Consider the following 15,678-nt stretch of genomic DNA (forward strand, 5'->3'; position numbering starts at 1 on the left):
CATGACAGTAGGTTGTCGTAAGACAAGGCTGCATGAAGTGTGAACTGGAGTTTTCTTGGATCCATGAAAGAATTTGCTTTTGGAGAATGCAGGCATCGATCCCACTACCTCACGCATGCAAAGCATTTGAGCTAATTCCCCAGCCGTTTGGAATTTCCGCAAGAAGCAACCTAGAGGGTCCAGTCTTGTCAGGCTATGCTGTTGGTGGACTTGTTTGTTTACGTGCCAGCACTTGCAGAGGCTCGGTGCATTTCAACAATTGAGCAAAATAGCAAATGGCCGGTTAGCTCAGTTGGTTAGAGTGTGGTGCTAATAATGCCAAGGTCATGGGTTCGATTCCCGTACTGGCTATGATGTAGATTTTGAGTGTCAAAATTGTGAGTCACATGCATGTGAATTGTCAAGGGTGCCACAGAATTAAAATTAGTGAATTGCCGAAATAGCTCAGTTGGGAGAGCGTTAGACTGAAGATCTAAAGGTCCCTGGTTCGATCCCGGGTTTCGGCATTTGTATTTGTTCTTTCTTCATGCTCTGGCTTCAAGGAAACTATCCACAGCTTTTTTGTGGGCCTCAATGGTGTGTGCTACTCTGCTCCTCTGAAAGTAAGTAATTTCTTGCTTTTTCATCTGACATTTTGACATCAGTGTTACAGGAAAGTTTCTTGTCATTGTTTACATGACAGTAGGTTGTCGTAAGACAAGGCTGCATGAAGTGTGAACTGGAGTTTTCTTGGATCCATGAAAGAATTTGCTTTTGGAGAATGCAGGCATCGATCCCACTACCTCACGCATGCAAAGCATTTGAGCTAATTCCCCAGCCGTTTGGAATTTCCGCAAGAAGCAACCTAGAGGGTCCAGTCTTGTCAGGCTATGCTGTTGGTGGACTTGTTTGTTTACGTGCCAGCACTTGCAGAGGCTCGGTGCATTTCAACAATTGAGCAAAATAGCAAATGGCCGGTTAGCTCAGTTGGTTAGAGTGTGGTGCTAATAACGCCAAGGTCATGGGTTCGATCCCCGTACTGGCTATGATGTACATTTTGAGTGTCAAAATTGTGAGTCACATGCATGTGAATTGTCAAGGGTGCCACAGAATTAAAATTAGTGAAATGCCGAAATAGCTCAGTTGGGAGAGCGTTAGACTGAAGATCTAAAGGTCCCTGGTTCGATCCCTGGTTTCGGCATTTGTATTTGTTCTATCTTCATGCTCTGGCTTCAAGGAAACTATCCACAGCTTTGTTTGTGGGCCTCAATGGTGTGTGCTACGCTGCTCCTCTGAAAGTAAGTGATTTCTTGCTTTTTCATCTGACATTTTGACATCAGTGTTACAGGAAAGTTGCTTGTCATTGTTACATGACAGTAGGTTGTCGTAAGACAAGGCTGCATGAAGTGTGAACTGGAGCTTTCTTGGATCCACAACAAAAATTGTTTTTGGGGATTGCGGGAATCGATCCCACTAACTATAGCATGCTAAGCAAACACAATACCAATTGATCAAATTCCCCAGCTGTTTGGAATTGCCACAAGGAGCAACAAAGAGTGTCCAGTCTTGTCAGGCTATGCTGTTGGTGGACTTGTTAGTTTGTGCTCCAGCACTTACAGAGGCTCGGTGCATCTCAACAATTGTGCTCTGTAGCCAGCGGCCGGTTAGCTCAGTTGGTTAGAGTGTGTGATACGCTGCTCCTCTGAAAGTAAGTAATGTCTTTCTTTTTCATCTGACATTGTGACATCAGTGTTACATGAGAGTTTCTTGTCATTGTTACATGACAGTTTCTTGTCATTGTTTACATGACAGTAGGTTGTCGTAAGACAAGGCTGCATGAAGTGTGAACTGGAGTTTTCTTGGATCCATGAAAGAATTTGCTTTTGGAGAATGCAGGCATCGATCCCACTACCTCACGCATGCAAAGCATTTGAGCTAATTCCCCAGCCGTTTGGAATTTCCGCAAGAAGCAACCTAGAGGGTCCAGTCTTGTCAGGCTATGCTGTTGGTGGACTTGTTTGTTTACGTGCCAGCACTTGCAGAGGCTCGGTGCATTTCAACAATTGAGCAAAATAGCAAATGGCCGGTTAGCTCAGTTGGTTAGAGTGTGGTGCTAATAATGCCAAGGTCATGGGTTCGATCCCCGTACTGGCTATGATGTACATTTTGAGTGTCAAAATTGTGAGTCACATGCATGTGAATTGTCAAGGGTGCCACAGAATTAAAATTAGTGAATTGCCGAAATAACTCAGTTGGGAGAGCGTTAGACTGAAGATCTAAAGGTCCCTGGTTAGATCCCGGGTTTCGGCATTTGTTTTTGTTCTTTCTTCATGCTCTGGCTTCAAGGAAACTATCCACAGCTTTGTTTGTGGGCCTCAATGGTGTGTGCTACTCTGCTCCTCTGAAAGTAAGTAATTTCTTGCTTTTTCATCTGACATTTTGACATCAGTGTTACAGGAAAGTTTCTTGTCATTGTTTACATGACAGTAGGTTGTCGTAAGACAAGGCTGCATGAAGTGTGAACTGGAGTTTTCTTGGATCCATGAAAGAATTTGCTTTTGGAGAATGCAGGCATCGATCCCACTACCTCACGCATGCAAAGCATTTGAGCTAATTCCCCAGACGTTTGGAATTTCCGCAAGAAGCAACCTAGAGGGTCCAGTCTCGTCAGGCTATGCTGTTGGTGGACTTGTTTGTTTACTTGCCAGCACTTGCAGAGGCTCGGTGCATTGCCACAATTGAGCAAAATGGCAAATGGCCGGTTAGCTCAGTTGGTTAGAGTGTGGTGCTAATAACTCCAAGGTCATGGGTTCGATCCCCGTACTGGCTATGATGTACATTTTGAGTGTCAAAATTGTGAGTCACATGCATGTGAATTGTCAAGGGTGCCACAGAATTAAAATTAGTGAATTGCCGAAATAGCTCAGTTGGGAGAGCGTTAGACTGAAGATCTAAAGGTCCCTGGTTAGATCCCGGGTTTCGGCATTTGTATTTGTTCTTTCTTCATGCTCTGGCTTCAAGGAAACTATCCACAGCTTTGTTTGTGGGCCTCAATGGTGTGTGCTACTCTGCTCCTCTGAAAGTAAGTAATTTCTTGCTTTTTCATCTGACATTTTGACATCAGTGTTACAGGAAAGTTTCTTGTCATTGTTTACATGACAGTAGGTTGTCGTAAGACAAGGCTGCATGAAGTGTGAACTGGAGTTTTCTTGGATCCATGAAAGAATTTGCTTTTGGAGAATGCAGGCATCGATCCCACTACCTCACGCATGCAAAGCATTTGAGCTAATTCCCCAGCCGTTTGGAATTTCCGCAAGAAGCAACCTAGAGGGTCCAGTCTTGTCAGGCTATGCTGTTGGTGGACTTGTTTGTTTACGTGCCAGCACTTGCAGAGGCTCGGTGCATTTCAACAATTGAGCAAAATAGCAAATGGCCGGTTAGCTCAGTTGGTTAGAGTGTGGTGCTAATAACGCCAAGGTCATGGGTTCGATCCCCGTACTGGCTATGATGTACATTTTGAGTGTCAAAATTGTGAGTCACATGCATGTGAATTGTCAAGGGTGCCACAGAATTAAAATTAGTGAAATGCCGAAATAGCTCAGTTGGGAGAGCGTTAGACTGAAGATTTAAAGGTCCCTGGTTCGATCCCTGGTTTCGGCATTTGTATTTGTTCTGGCTTCAAGGAAACTATCCACCGCTTTGTTTGTGGGCCTCAATGGTGTGTGCTACTCTGCTCCTCTGAAAGTAAGTCATTTCTTGCTTTTTCATCTGACATTTTGACATCAGTGTTACAGGAAAGTTGCTTGTCATTGTTACATGACAGTAGGTTGTCGTAAGACAAGGCTGCATGAAGTGTGAACTGGAGCTTTCTTGGATCCACAACAAAAAATGTTTTTGGGGATTGCGGGAATCGATCCCACTAACTATAGCATGCTAAGCAAACACAATACCAATTGATCAAATTCCCCAGCTGTTTGGAATTGCCACAAGGAGCAACCAAGAGTGTCCAGTCTTGTCAGGCTATGCTGTTGGTGGACTTGTTAGTTTGTGCTCCAGCACTTACAGAGGCTCGGTGCATCTCAACAATTGTGCTCTGTAGCCAGCGGCCGGTTAGCTCAGTTGGTTAGAGTGTGTGATACGCTGCTCCTCTGAAAGTAAGTAATGTCTTTCTTTTTCATCTGACATTGTGACATCAGTGTTACATGAGAGTTTCTTGTCATTGTTACATGACAGTTTCTTGTCATTGTTTACATGACAGTAGGTTGTCGTAAGACAAGGCTGCATGAAGTGTGAACTGGAGTTTTCTTGGATCCATGAAAGAATTTGCTTTTGGAGAATGCAGGCATCGATCCCACTACCTCACGCATGCAAAGCATTTGAGCTAATTCCCCAGCCGTTTGGAATTTCCGCAAGAAGCAACCTAGGGGGTCCAGTCTCGTCAGGCTATGCTGTTGGTGGACTTGTTTGTTTACGTGCCAGCACTTGCAGAGGCTCGGTGCATTGCCACAATTGAGCAAAATAGCAAATGGCTGGTTAGCTCAGTTGGTTAGAGTGTGGTGCTAATAACGCCAAGGTCATGGGTTCGATCCCCGTACTGGCTATGATGTACATTTTGAGTGTCAAAATTGTGAGTCACATGCATGTGAATTGTCAAGGGTGCCACAGAATTAAAATTAGTGAATTGCCGAAATAGCTCAGTTGGGGGAGCGTTAGACTGAAGATCTAAAGGTCCCTGTTTCGGCATTTGTATTTGTTCTTTCTTCATGCTCTGGCTTCAAGGAAACTATCCACAGCTTTGTTTGTGGGCCTCAATGGTGTGTGCTACGCTGCTCCTCTGAAAGTAAGTAATTTCTTGCTTTTTCATCTGACATTTTGACATCAGTGTTACAGGAAAGTTGCTTGTCATTGTTACATGACAGTAGGTTGTCGTAAGACAAGGCTGCATGAAGTGTGAAGTGGGGCTTTCTTGGATCCACAAAAAAAAATGTTTTTGGGGATTGCGGGAATCGATCCCACGCATGCTAAGCAAACACAATACCAATTGATCAAATTCCCCAGCTGTTTGGAATTGCCACAAGGAGCAACCAAGAGTGTCCAGTCTTGTCAGGCTATGCTGTTGGTGGACTTGTTAGTTTGTGCTCCAGCACTTACAGAGGCTCGGTGCATCTCAACAATTGTGCTCTGTAGCCAGCGGCCGGTTAGCTCAGTTGGTTAGAGTGTGTGATACGCTGCTCCTCTGAAAGTAAGTAATGTCTTTCTTTTTCATCTGACATTGTGACATCAGTGTTACATGAGAGTTTCTTGTCATTGTTTACATGACAGTAGGTTGTCGTAAGACAAGGCTGCATGAAGTGTGAACTGGAGTTTTCTTGGATCCATGAAAGAATTTGCTTTTGGAGAATGCAGGCATCGATCCCACTACCTCACGCATGCAAAGCATTTGAGCTAATTCCCCAGCCGTTTGGAATTTCCGCAAGAAGCAACCTAGGGGGTCCAGTCTCGTCAGGCTATGCTGTTGGTGGACTTGTTTGTTTACGTGCCAGCACTTGCAGAGGCTCGGTGCATTGCCACAATTGAGCAAAATAGCAAATGGCTGGTTAGCTCAGTTGTTTAGAGTGTGGTGCTAGTAATGCCAAGGTCATGGGTTCGATCCCCGTACTGGCTATGATGTACATTCTGAGTGTCAAAATTGTGAGTCACATGCATGTGAATTGTCAAGGGTGCCACAGAATTAAAATTAGTGAATTGCCAAAATAGCTCAGTTGGGAGAGCGTTAGACTGAAGATCTAAAGGTCTCTGTTTCGGCATTTGTATTTGTTCTTTCTTCATGCTCTGGCTTCAAGGAAACTATCCACAGCTTTGTTTGTGGGCCTCAATGGTGTGTGCTACGCTGCTCCTCTGAAAGTAAGTAATTTCTTGCTTTTTCATCTGACATTTTGACATCAGTGTTACAGGAAAGTTGCTTGTCATTGTTACATGACAGTAGGTTGTCGTAAGACAAGGCTGCATGAAGTGTGAAGTGGGGCTTTCTTGGATCCACAAAAAAAATGTTTTGGGGGATTGCGGGAATCGATCCCACGCATGCTAAGCAAACACAATACCAATTGATCAAATTCCCCAGCTGTTTGGAATTGCCACAAGGAGCAACCAAGAGTGTCCAGTCTTGTCAGGCTATGCTGTTGGTGGACTTGTTAGTTTGTGCTCCAGCACTTACAGAGGCTAGGTGCATCTCAACAATTGTGCTCTGTAGCCAGCGGCCGGTTAGCTCAGTTGGTTAGAGTGTGTGATACGCTGCTCCTCTGAAAGTAAGTAATGTCTTTCTTTTTCATCTGACATTGTGACATCAGTGTTACATGAGAGTTTCTTGTCATTGTTTACATGACAGTAGGTTGTCGTAAGACAAGGCTGCATGAAGTGTGAACTGGAGTTTTCTTGGATCCATGAAAGAATTTGCTTTTGGAGAATGCAGGCATCGATCCCACTACCTCACGCATGCAAAGCATTTGAGCTAATTCCCCAGCCGTTTGGAATTTCCGCAAGAAGCAACCTAGGGGGTCCAGTCTCGTCAGGCTATGCTGTTGGTGGACTTGTTTGTTTACGTGCCAGCACTTGCAGAGGCTCGGTGCATTGCCACAATTGAGCAAAATAGCAAATGGCTGGTTAGCTCAGTTGTTTAGAGTGTGGTGCTAGTAATTCCAAGGTCATGGGTTCGATCCCCGTACTGGCTATGATGTACATTCTGAGTGTCAAAATTGTGAGTCACATGCATGTGAATTGTCAAGGGTGCCACAGAATTAAAATTAGTGAATTGCCAAAATAGCTCAGTTGGGAGAGCGTTAGACTGAAGATCTAAAGGTCTCTGTTTCGGCATTTGTATTTGTTCATTCTTCATGCTCTGGCTTCAAGGAAACTATCCACAGCTTTGTTTGTGGGCCTCAATGGTGTGTGCTACGCTGCTCCTCTGAAAGTAAGTAATTTCTTGCTTTTTCATCTGACATTTTGACATCAGTGTTACAGGAAAGTTGCTTGTCATTGTTACATGACAGTAGGTTGTCGTAAGACAAGGCTGCATGAAGTGTGAAGTGGGGCTTTCTTGGATCCACAAAAAAAAATGTTTTTGGGGATTGCGGGAATCGATCCCACGCATGCTAAGCAAACACAATACCAATTGATCAAATTCCCCAGCTGTTTGGAATTGCCACAAGGAGCAACCAAGAGTGTCCAGTCTTGTCAGGCTATGCTGTTGGTGGACTTGTTAGTTTGTGCTCCAGCACTTGCAGAGGCTCGGTGCATCTCAACAATTGTGCTCTGTAGCCAGCGGCCGGTTAGCTCAGTTGGTTAGAGTGTGTGATACGCTGCTCCTCTGAAAGTAAGTAATGTCTTTCTTTTTCATCTGACATTGTAACATCAGTGTTACATGAGAGTTTCTTGTCATTGTTACATGACAGTTTCTTGTCATTGTTTACATGACAGTAGGTTGTCATAAGACAAGGCTGCATGAAGTGTGAACTGGAGTTTTCTTGGATCCATGAAAGAATTTGCTTTTGGAGAATGCAGGCATCGATCCCACTACCTCACGCATGCAAAGCATTTGAGCTAATTCCCCAGCCGTTTGGAATTTCCGCAAGAAGCAACCTAGGGGGTCCAGTCTCGTCAGGCTATGCTGTTGGTGGACTTGTTTGTTTACGTGCCAGCACTTGCAGAGGCTCGGTGCATTGCCACAATTGAGCAAAATAGCAAATGGCTGGTTAGCTCAGTTGGTTAGAGTGTGGTGCTAATAACGCCAAGGTCATGGGTTCGATCCCCGTACTGGCTATGATGTACATTTTGAGTGTCAAAATTGTGAGTCACATGCATGTGAATTGTCAAGGGTGCCACAGAATTAAAATTAGTGAATTGCCGAAATAGCTCAGTTGGGAGAGCGTTAGACTGAAGATCTAAAGGTCCCTGTTTCGGCATTTGTATTTGTTCTTTCTTCATGCTCTGGCTTCAAGGAAACTATCCACAGCTTTGTTTGTGGGCCTCAATGGTGTGTGCTACGCTGCTCCTCTGAAAGTAAGTAATTTCTTGCTTTTTCATCTGACATTTTGACATCAGTGTTACAGGAAAGTTGCTTGTCATTGTTACATGACAGTAGGTTGTCGTAAGACAAGGCTGCATGAAGTGTGAAGTGGGGCTTTCTTGGATCCACAAAAAAAAATGTTTTTGGGGATTGCGGGAATCGATCCCACGCATGCTAAGCAAACGCAATACCAATTGATCAAATTCCCCAGCTGTTTGGAATTGCCACAAGGAGCAACCAAGAGTGTCCAGTCTTGTCAGGCTATGCTGTTGGTGGACTTGTTAGTTTGTGCTCCAGCACTTACAGAGGCTCGGTGCATCTCAACAATTGTGCTCTGTAGCCAGCGGCCGGTTAGCTCAGTTGGTTAGAGTGTGTGATACGCTGCTCCTCTGAAAGTAAGTAATGTCTTTCTTTTTCATCTGACATTGTGACATCAGTGTTACATGAGAGTTTCTTGTCATTGTTACATGACAGTTTCTTGTCATTGTTTACATGACAGTAGGTTGTCGTAAGACAAGGCTGCATGAAGTGTGAACTGGAGTTTTCTTGGATCCATGAAAGAATGTGCTTTTGGAGAATGCAGGCATCGATCCCACTACCTCACGCATGCAAAGCATTTGAGCTAATTCCCCAGCCGTTTGGAATTTCCGCAAGAAGCAACCTAGGGGGTCCAGTCTCGTCAGGCTATGCTGTTGGTGGACTTGTTTGTTTACGTGCCAGCACTTGCAGAGGCTCGGTGCATTGCCACAATTGAGCAAAATAGCAAATGGCTGGTTAGCTCAGTTGGTTAGAGTGTGGTGCTAATAACGCCAAGGTCATGGGTTCGATCCCCGTACTGGCTATGATGTACATTTTGAGTGTCAAAATTGTGAGTCACATGCATGTGAATTGTCAAGGGTGCCACAGAATTTAAATTAGTGAATTGCCGAAATAGCTCAGTTGGGAGAGCGTTAGACTGAAGATCTAAAGGTCTCTGTTTCGGCATTTGTATTTGTTCTTTCTTCATGCTCTGGCTTCAAGGAAACTATCCACAGCTTTGTTTGTGGGCCTCAATGGTGTGTGCTACGCTGCTCCTCTGAAAGTAAGTAATTTCTTGCTTTTTCATCTGACATTTTGACATCAGTGTTACAGGAAAGTTGCTTGTCATTGTTACATGACAGTAGGTTGTCGTAAGACAAGGCTGCATGAAGTGTGAAGTGGGGCTTTCTTGGATCCACAAAAAAAAATGTTTTTGGGGATTGCGGGAATCGATCCCACGCATGCTAAGCAAACACAATACCAATTGATCAAATTCCCCAGCTGTTTGGAATTGCCACAAGGAGCAACCAAGAGTGTCCAGTCTTGTCAGGCTATGCTGTTGGTGGACTTGTTAGTTTGTGCTCCAGCACTTGCAGAGGCTCGGTGCATCTCAACAATTGTGCTCTGTAGCCAGCGGCCGGTTAGCTCAGTTGGTTAGAGTGTGTGATACGCTGCTCCTCTGAAAGTAAGTAATGTCTTTCTTTTTCATCTGACATTGTGACATCAGTGTTACATGAGAGTTTCTTGTCATTGTTACATGACAGTTTCTTGTCATTGTTTACATGACAGTAGGTTGTCATAAGACAAGGCTGCATGAAGTGTGAACTGGAGTTTTCTTGAATCCATGAAAGAATTTGCTTTTGGAGAATGCAGGCATTGATCCCACTACCTCATGCATGCAAAGCATTTGAGCTAATTCCCCAGCCGTTTGGAATTTCCGCAAGAAGCAACCTAGAGGGTCCAGTCTTGTCAGGCTATGCTGTTGGTGGACTTGTTTGTTTATGTGCCAGCACTTGCAGAGGCTTGGTGCATTTCAACAATTGAGCAAAATAGCAAATGGCCGGTTAGCTCAGTTGGTTAGAGTGTGGTGCTAATAACGCCAAGGTCATGGGTTCGATCCCCGTACTGGCTATGATGTACATTTTGAGTGTCAAAATTGTGAGTCACATGCATGTGAATTGTCAAGGGTGCCACAGAATTAAAATTAGTGAAATGCCGAAATAGCTCAGTTGGCAGAGCGTTACACTGAAGATCTAAAGGTCCCTGGTTCGATCCCTGGTTTCGGCATTTGTATTTGTTCTATCTTCATGCTCTGGCTTCAAGGAAACTATCCACAGCTTTGTTTGTGGGCCTCAATGGTGTGTGCTACGCTGCTCCTCTGAAAGTAAGTGATTTCTTGCTTTTTCATCTGACATTTTGACATCAGTGTTACAGGAAAGTTGCTTGTCATTGTTACATGACAGTAGGTTGTCGTAAGACAAGGCTGCATGAAGTGTGAACTGGAGCTTTCTTGGATCCACAACAAAAAATGTTTTTGGGGATTGCGGGAATCGATCCCACTAACTATAGCATGCTAAGCAAACACAATACCAATTGATCAAATTCCCGAGCTGTTTGGAACTGCCACAAGGAGCAACCAAGAGTGTCCAGTCTTGTCAGGCTATGCTGTTGGTGGACTTGTTAGTTTGTGCTCCAGCACTTGCAGAGGCTCGGTGCATCTCAACAATTGTGCTCTGTAGCCAGCGGCCGGTTAGCTCAGTTGGTTAGAGTGTGTGATACGCTGCTCCTCTGAAAGTAAGTAATGTCTTTCTTTTTCATCTGACATTGTGACATCAGTGTTACATGAGAGTTTCTTGTCATTGTTACATGACAGTTTCTTGTCATTGTTTACATGACAGTAGGTTGTCATAAGACAAGGCTGCATGAAGTGTGAACTGGAGTTTTCTTGGATCCATGAAAGAATTTGCTTTTGGAGAATGCAGGCATCGATCCCACTACCTCACGCATGCAAAGCATTTGAGCTAATTCCCCAGCCGTTTGGAATTTCCGCAAGAAGCAACCTAGAGGGTCCAGTCTCGTCAGGCTATGCTGTTGGTGGACTTGTTTGTTTACGTGCCAGCACTTGCAGAGGCTCGGTGCATTGCCACAATTGAGCAAAATAGCAAATGGCTGGTTAGCTCAGTTGGTTAGTGTGTGGTGCTAATAACGCCAAGGTCATGGGTTCGATCCCCGTACTGGCTATGATGTACATTTTGAGTGTCAAAATTGTGAGTCACATGCATGTGAATTGTCAAGGGTGCCACAGAATTGAAATTAGTGAAATGCCGAAATAGCTCAGTTGGGAGAGCGTTAGACTGAAGATCTAAAGGTCCCTGGTTCGATCCCTGGTTTCGGCATTTGTAATTGTTCTGGCTTCAAGGAAAGTATCCACAGCTTTGTTTGTGGGCCTCAATGGTGTGTGCTACGCTGCTCCTCTGTAAGTTATTTCTTGCTTTTTCATCTGACATTTTGACATCAGTGTTACAGGAAAGTTGCTTGTCATCGTTACATGACTGTAGGTTGTTGTAAGGCAAGGCTGCATGAAGTGTGAACTGGAGCTTTCTTGGATCAACAATAAAAATTGTTTTTGTGGAATGCGGGCATCGATCCCACTACCTATAGCATGCTAAGCAAACGCAATACCAATTGATCAAATTCCCCAGCTGTTTGGAATTGCCACAAGGAGCAACCAAGAGTGTCCATTCTTGTCAGGCTATGCTGTTGGTGGACTTGTTAGTTTGCGCTCCAGCACTTCCAGAGGCTCGGTGTATCTCAAAAATTGCACGCAATAGCTAGAGGCAGGTTAGCTCAGTTTGTTAGAGTGTGGTGCTAATAACGCCAAGGTCATGGGTTCGATCCCTGTACTGACTATGATGTACATTTTGAGTGTCAAAATTGTGAGTCACATGCTTGTGAATTGTAAAGGGTGCCACAGAATTAAGTTTGGTGAATTGCTGAAATAGCTCATTTGGGAGAGCATTAGACTGAAGATATAAAGGTCCCTGGTTAGATCCGGGGTTTTGGCATTTGTATTTGTTCTTTCTTTATGCTCTGGCTTCAAGGAAACTATACACAGCTTTGTTTGTGGGCCTCAATGGTGTGTGCTACGCTGCTCCTCTGAACGTAAGTAATGTCTTGCTTTTTCATCTGACATTTTGACATCAGTGTTACAGGAAAGTTGCTTGTCATCGTTACATGACTGTAGGTTGTTGTAAGACAAGGCTGCATGAAGTGTGAACTTGAGCTTTCTTGGATCCACAATAAAAATTGTTTTTGTGGAATGCGGGCATCGATCCCACTACCTATAGCATGCTAAGCAAACACAATACCAATTGATCAAATTCCCCAGCTGTTTGGAATTGCCACAAGGAGCAACCAAGAGTGTCCATTCTTGTCAGGCTATGCTGTTGGTGGACTTGTTAGTTTGCGCTCCAGCACTTCCAGAGGCTCGGTGTATCTCAAAAATTGCACGCAATAGCTAGAGGCAGGTTAGCTCAGTTTGTTAGAGTGTGTTGCTAATAACGCCAAGGTCATGGGTTCGATCCCTGTACTGACTATGATGTACATTTTGAGTGTCAAAATTGTGAGTCACATGCTTGTGAATTGTAAAGGGTGCCACAGAATTAAGTTTGGTGAATTGCCGAAATAGCTCAGTTGGGAGAGCATTAGACTGAAGATCTAAAGGTCCCTGGTTAGATCCGGGGTTTTGGCATTTGTATTTGTTCTTTCTTTATGCTCTGGCTTCAAGGAAACTATACACAGCTTTGTTTGTGGGCCTCAATGGTGTGTGCTACGCTGCTCCTCTGAACGTAAGTAATGTCTTGCTTTTTCATCTGACATTTTGACATCAGTGTTACAGGAAAGTTGCTTGTCATTGTTACATGACAGTAGGTTGTCGTAAGACAAGGCTGCACGAAGTGTGAACTGGAGCTTTCTTGGATCCACAACAAAAAATGTTTTTGGGGATTGCGGGAATCGATCCCACTAACTATAGCATGCTAAGCAAACACAATACCAATTGATCAAATTCCCCAGCTGTTTGGAATTGCCACAAGGAGCAACCAAGAGTGTCCAGTCTTGTCAGGCTATGCTGTTGGTGGACTTGTTAGTTTGTGCTCCAGCACTTGCAGAGGCTCGGTGCATCTCAACAATTGTGCTCTGTAGCCAGCGGCCGGTAAGCTCAGTTGGTTAGAGTGTGTGATACGCTGCTCTCTGAAAGTAAGTAATGAATGTCTTTCTTTTTCATCTGACATTGTGACATCAGTGTTACATGAGAGTTTCTTGTCATTGTTACATGACAGTTTCTTGTCATTGTTTAAAAATAAAGAGCTGTCAAGTCATGGCGAAAGAACTGGGGAACGATGAACCTGTGGTGTCCTTTTTGAACTTGCCAGCATATATTACGGATGATGAAATATATGAGAAATTACAAGGATGGAAAGTGAACGCGACAACACCAATCAAGAGGAGGATGTGGCCAGTAACGGACATTGTGGACGGGACGAGATTTTGTAAGGTGAAGTTTACGGACAGCGTGCAATCATTGCCTTACTCAACAAAGTTCAATACTGTCGAAGGATTTGAATATTTCCGAGTGATCCACGATAACCAAGTTAAGGTATGTAGACTATGTATTCAACCGGGACACATACTTAAAGAATGTCCAGAATTTATATGTCATAAATGTGGTGAACAAGGGCATTATGCCAGGGAATGTTCGAACATCGGTGATATATGTAGAAGGTGTGACAGACCTAAGGACAGATATAAATGTAAGAAGGGGAGTGATGTCTTATTTCTTATTTCATTACTGAAGAAGATGAGGGGAGTGTGGCTATGGAGAGAGAATTAGAGAGTGATATGGAAAGTGTGTCGCAGGTGATTCCAGAGACAGCTATAGATGTGCTTGGAGAGTATGCAATTCCTTCTGGCAGTACTCGAGACGCAGTCTTGGTCTCTGCTGCTGACAAGGTGGAGCAGCAGCACAGGATTGGTGAATTAGACACACAGGTAGAGATGGTGCAAGGTACTTCTCAGGTGCCTGAACCAGCTTTAAGCCTGTGTGAAAATGACACCAAGGAGAGGGCTGGGTCCACTGGAGTTGACGGCACGGTTAAAGCGCATTTTACAAAAGGCTTGAATGTTGCTCCCCTCATAAGTCCAAGTCATGAGTCGGACGAAGAAATAGAGAGTGAGGATTTTCAGCTGTTTGCTAGAAATAAGAGATCATTGACGAAAGCTTGGGAGGTGATGGGATCTGGTAAAAAGAAAAAGTCTATTTTGAAATGACATGTTTGTCTTTGACTATATTTCTGCATACATTAACAATGATTAAAGTTGCATCACTAAATGGGAACAGTCTGAGAAATATGAACAAATTGGAGCAGGTTTTGGTGTCTGTGAAAGCTGACATGTGGTGTTTTCAAGAGACTAATTGGACAGACTCCAAAATGTTGGAGATTAAGAGCAAATGGTCTGTGCTAATGTTTTGTAGTCACGGAAGTGAAAAAACATGTGGAGTAGCTATTTTGGTAAAAAATGATGTGGTTCAAAATGTCAAGCAGGTATATACAGATAATCAGGGCAGACTTATTGTTATTGAGTTTGAAGTGCAAAATGTCATTTTTCGTCTAATTAATGTTTATGCTTCGAATATTGAATCGGAAAGGAGAGATATGTTTAATAACCTAAGATCACTGTGTTCAGAAAATTGTATACTGGTAGGAGATTTTAACGTGAAGTGTATTAGAATGGATGTCTCGAGATGTGATAGTTTCAAACATGATTCGTCTAGAAATGCTTTATGGGAATTAATGAAAAATGAGAATCTTGTAGATATATGGAGGGCTGAACATTTAAATAGAAGAGTGTTTTCGAGAAGGCAGGTGGTGTTAAATGAACTAAAACAATGCAGAATTGATTTATGTTTAGTAAAAGAAGATGTGATACAGCAGGTTCAGAAGATGTCATATAACTTTACAGCATACAGTGATCATGCAGTAATGTCATTTCAGATAGGAGAATGTGTGTTTATGGTGGGAGGAAGTGAAAGTTAAAGCAAAAAACAGGAGTATTAGGTACTTTAAAAATCGTAACCGTGTAGATAAGGTGAAAGAAAAAATGCTTAGAAATAGGATGTTACGTGAACTTGAAAAGGCCGATGCTGATCCAGACTATGATGTTGAGAACTATTTGAAAATCCATGCAGAGCTAGGGTTTTATGAAAAAAAGAAATGTTTAGGTGCTATTGTTAGGAGTAAGGCACAGTATGCCTTGGAGGGAGAGAAATGTACTTCCTTTTTTCTGAGTCTTGAAAAACGAAAGCAATTTAAGAGTTATATTTTAGAATTGGAAAATGAAAAAGGTGTAAAGGTAAATGATTTTGTTGATATCGTAGATTCAGTTGAATCCTTTTACAGAAATCTTTATAAAAAGAATGATGTGGACAAAGTGTGTGTTGCAAAAGTGTTGGAGAAAATCAGTGCCAAAGTATCTCAGGCAGATAGAAGGATGTGTGATGAAGAGATTTCAATTATAGAAATCAAGGAAGCAATTGAGAACACTCAAGGAAATAAAAGTCCAGGTTTGGATGGTTTAACAAATGAATTCTATAAAGATTTTGTGGATACTTTGGCACCCATTTTATTGAAGGTTTTTCAGTATATGGAAGAGAATAAGGAAATCCCTGAGTCTATGTCAATTGGTATGTTAACCATCTTATTTAAAAATAGAGGCAGTAGGTTAAAGTTAGAAAATTATAGGCCTATTAGTCTTCTAAATTCAGATTATAAAATACTGAC

The 15,678-nt window shown here is 43.1% G+C and overlaps 14 non-coding genes across 14 annotated transcripts; all 14 read left to right on the forward strand.

Annotated features, from left to right (window-relative positions):
* Nucleotides 1-277: 277 nt before the first annotated feature.
* Nucleotides 278-351, forward strand: trnai-aau. Its single transcript has one exon. It is a non-coding gene; the product is annotated as a tRNA-Ile (tRNA).
* An 82-nt stretch (nt 352-433) lies between these two features.
* Nucleotides 434-506, forward strand: trnaf-gaa. Its single transcript has one exon. It is a non-coding gene; the product is annotated as a tRNA-Phe (tRNA).
* Nucleotides 507-951: 445 nt separating this feature from the next.
* trnai-aau lies at nt 952-1,025 on the forward strand. The gene has a single exon. It is a non-coding gene; the product is annotated as a tRNA-Ile (tRNA).
* Nucleotides 1,026-1,107: 82 nt separating this feature from the next.
* trnaf-gaa lies at nt 1,108-1,180 on the forward strand. Its single transcript has one exon. It is a non-coding gene; the product is annotated as a tRNA-Phe (tRNA).
* An 880-nt stretch (nt 1,181-2,060) lies between these two features.
* Nucleotides 2,061-2,134, forward strand: trnai-aau. The gene has a single exon. It is a non-coding gene; the product is annotated as a tRNA-Ile (tRNA).
* Nucleotides 2,135-2,735: 601 nt separating this feature from the next.
* Nucleotides 2,736-2,809, forward strand: trnai-aau. The gene has a single exon. It is a non-coding gene; the product is annotated as a tRNA-Ile (tRNA).
* Nucleotides 2,810-2,891: 82 nt separating this feature from the next.
* On the forward strand, nt 2,892-2,964 carry trnaf-gaa. Its single transcript has one exon. It is a non-coding gene; the product is annotated as a tRNA-Phe (tRNA).
* A 446-nt stretch (nt 2,965-3,410) lies between these two features.
* Nucleotides 3,411-3,484, forward strand: trnai-aau. Its single transcript has one exon. It is a non-coding gene; the product is annotated as a tRNA-Ile (tRNA).
* Nucleotides 3,485-3,566: 82 nt separating this feature from the next.
* Nucleotides 3,567-3,639, forward strand: trnaf-gaa. The gene has a single exon. It is a non-coding gene; the product is annotated as a tRNA-Phe (tRNA).
* An 867-nt stretch (nt 3,640-4,506) lies between these two features.
* trnai-aau lies at nt 4,507-4,580 on the forward strand. Its single transcript has one exon. It is a non-coding gene; the product is annotated as a tRNA-Ile (tRNA).
* Nucleotides 4,581-7,721: 3,141 nt separating this feature from the next.
* On the forward strand, nt 7,722-7,795 carry trnai-aau. Its single transcript has one exon. It is a non-coding gene; the product is annotated as a tRNA-Ile (tRNA).
* Nucleotides 7,796-8,809: 1,014 nt separating this feature from the next.
* On the forward strand, nt 8,810-8,883 carry trnai-aau. Its single transcript has one exon. It is a non-coding gene; the product is annotated as a tRNA-Ile (tRNA).
* Nucleotides 8,884-9,897: 1,014 nt separating this feature from the next.
* On the forward strand, nt 9,898-9,971 carry trnai-aau. The gene has a single exon. It is a non-coding gene; the product is annotated as a tRNA-Ile (tRNA).
* A 1,191-nt stretch (nt 9,972-11,162) lies between these two features.
* Nucleotides 11,163-11,235, forward strand: trnaf-gaa. Its single transcript has one exon. It is a non-coding gene; the product is annotated as a tRNA-Phe (tRNA).
* The last annotated feature ends 4,443 nt before the right edge of the window (nt 11,236-15,678 follow it).

Source organism: Oncorhynchus mykiss, unplaced genomic scaffold (assembly GCF_013265735.2).
Source record: "Oncorhynchus mykiss isolate Arlee unplaced genomic scaffold, USDA_OmykA_1.1 un_scaffold_234, whole genome shotgun sequence".
Classification (NCBI taxonomy): Eukaryota; Metazoa; Chordata; class Actinopteri; order Salmoniformes; family Salmonidae; genus Oncorhynchus; species Oncorhynchus mykiss.